Below are 2,275 nucleotides of genomic sequence, written 5' to 3'. Positions count from 1 at the left end.
CTCGGGGGGCGCCCTGTCTGCGCCCTCCCCACGCCGGGACCCTTCGACTCCACCAAGCCCTGGGAACGAAGAGTGAGTCATTCGGTGAGGACCTGCTCCCCAGTTCAAAGGCGGGGAGACTGAGTCCCAGACTCGCGAAAACTGCGGGAGATCTGGGGACCAGCTTCTCCCTCTCTTCACTTGGGTTCTAGACACTTCGGAAGAGTGGCTGCAGACAGAGAGCACCCTCCCTCTCCCCGCAGCATCCAGTTCGGGTTCCCCATCACCTAACCGCGCTCCCAGCACTGCCCTGGTCAGACTGAAACCAGCCGGTCATCGAGCGCTTGCGTTTGTGCTCCCTAAGGCAGACCCCGAAGTAGTAGGCTCCCAGGGATCCCCCGGTGGTGGAGGCCCTGCTGTCAAAGCGCCAGCCTCTCATGCGGAGCTCCCCACTTCCTGTGGACCCTGGAGCCGGAGCCCGAGCCGCAAGAGTGGCTGCGCAGAGGTTGTTTCTGGAGGTGGGAAGTTTTCCATTGATGAATCTTAGCACCCTGTTGGGAATCAGAGCCCAATGGGGGCACAGCTCAGTTCTGTTAAGTAAAAGTTTTAGGAGCCCCGTTCTTTTGAACTCAGTTTCTGCTCTAGGCCCCAACAGACCAAACCAAACCAAGATAGGGTCCCTCATGCTCGCATGTCACATGGTCAAACTGAAACTTGAAGGAGGCAGACGGCTCTCTCCAAATACAAGAGTTTTCCCTGAAAACTGGAGATTCCAGTCTTGCTAAGTCAGCGATAGAAGGAAATCACAGGCCGGGCTGGTAGCTTTCTTAGGACTGAGCACCTGAAATAGCTCGCCCTGTTACTCGGACTTATTTTTTCACGGACATCCTTATTGCCAGACACATTCCTCGCTGCCTTCCAGACTCACTGTCTGCGCACCTGGCTTAAGATTTCGCAAAGGGACTCCAGGTGGTCAGGAGGTCACCCTGCTCCCTTATCACAGAACTCCGCCCACCACAGACTCCTTGCTAGTCCCATCCCCCCTCCCAGTCACCACTTTTGCCTTTAGAGGCCTCCCCACGTCTGTAAGCGGTTGGCACACGGTTTTGGAAACAGCTGGGATTTTGTGGTGCCTGGATGACTGTCCTAACCTGGCTCCAATGAAGCCCCTGCTTTGTATGTCTGGCCTCAGCCTTTTTTTTTTTTTTTTTCTTTTTAGGTTGACAATTTCCTGCTTCATTCCTAAGGGGACTCTTCTCCCTCACCAAGAGAGGCTGCTGCTGGCTGGGACAGTTGCTGCGTCCACACCTTCTACTTTTCCTCCACATTCAGAACTGTGCTGTGTCCCCAGGAGGGGTGGAACCCGAATACTGACTGCCCACCAGCTGCCCAGCTCGCTCGTGGCCTGTGCTATTTTTTTCAGCGAGTGGTGGTGATTCCATGAGCCACCATCTATGACGATGACGCCGACCGAGCAGCCACTGCGTGTGCCAGACTCTCACTGCACACACCCCCACCCCCGCCTTGGGTTAGTTGAGTTCCACAGCTGCTCTCCGAGGAGGACATTGTGATACCTTCATGACCATTTACAGATGGGGCTAGCGAGATGTAGAAAGAAAGCTTAGAAAAGCACGTTTCCTTGCCCCAGATCATCCAAGTGGCAAGAGGTTGCCTGGAAGAAGGACCACACATCATCCTGTATGCCGATCGCTAGGCAGCGCTACCTCGAGAACGCCGCAGCTCTAGGCTGCTGGCATGAGAAGGGAGTGGGCAGGTCAGTGAGCCCAGAGGGGCCAGCCTGGTCCCAGCCCTTGCTGAGGACAATGCAAAGGGACAAAATCATCATTCTGCAAATCGTTTTAGCCATTTCGCTGGGGATGTTTTACAGCCTTACCTCGCATGATATATACCACAATAAATATCAGGTAGATTGAAAAGTTAAATATAGGAAATAAACACTGCAAAAAAAAAAATCATGGAAATAAATAGAAGTTCTGAGACAGTATATTGCAGTGTGACCGCGGATCAGCCGTCAGCCGTAACTCTGCAGCAAACAGTAATTAATTAATTAATTAATTCATTCATTCATTCACTAGACACATAGGCAGGAGCGCCTCCTCCAGGCCAGGGCCTACTCAAGGCACTGGGACACAACAGTGGACAAAGTAGCCCTGACTCTCCTGGGGCTTCAAGCTAGGGGGAGGCTATGGGGAGGAAGATGCCGGAATATCTGGCCTGTTGAGGATAACGCACTTGGTAGAGAAAATAAAGCACAGAGAGGTGTGGGAGCCCCAGA

At 53.3% G+C, this 2,275-nt stretch overlaps 1 long non-coding RNA gene across 1 annotated transcript; it reads left to right on the top strand.

The window, feature by feature from the left end:
* On the top strand, nt 1-1,952 carry LOC102489966 (uncharacterized). The gene is made up of 2 exons (XR_003551008.1): nt 1-84; nt 1,199-1,952. It is a non-coding gene; the product is annotated as an uncharacterized LOC102489966 (long non-coding RNA).
* The last annotated feature ends 323 nt before the right edge of the window (nt 1,953-2,275 follow it).

Source organism: Tupaia chinensis, unplaced genomic scaffold (genome assembly GCF_000334495.1).
Source record: "Tupaia chinensis unplaced genomic scaffold, TupChi_1.0 Scaffold000575_1, whole genome shotgun sequence".
Taxonomy (NCBI): Eukaryota; Metazoa; Chordata; class Mammalia; order Scandentia; family Tupaiidae; genus Tupaia; species Tupaia belangeri.
This window is presented reverse-complemented; position numbering and strand designations above follow the sequence as displayed.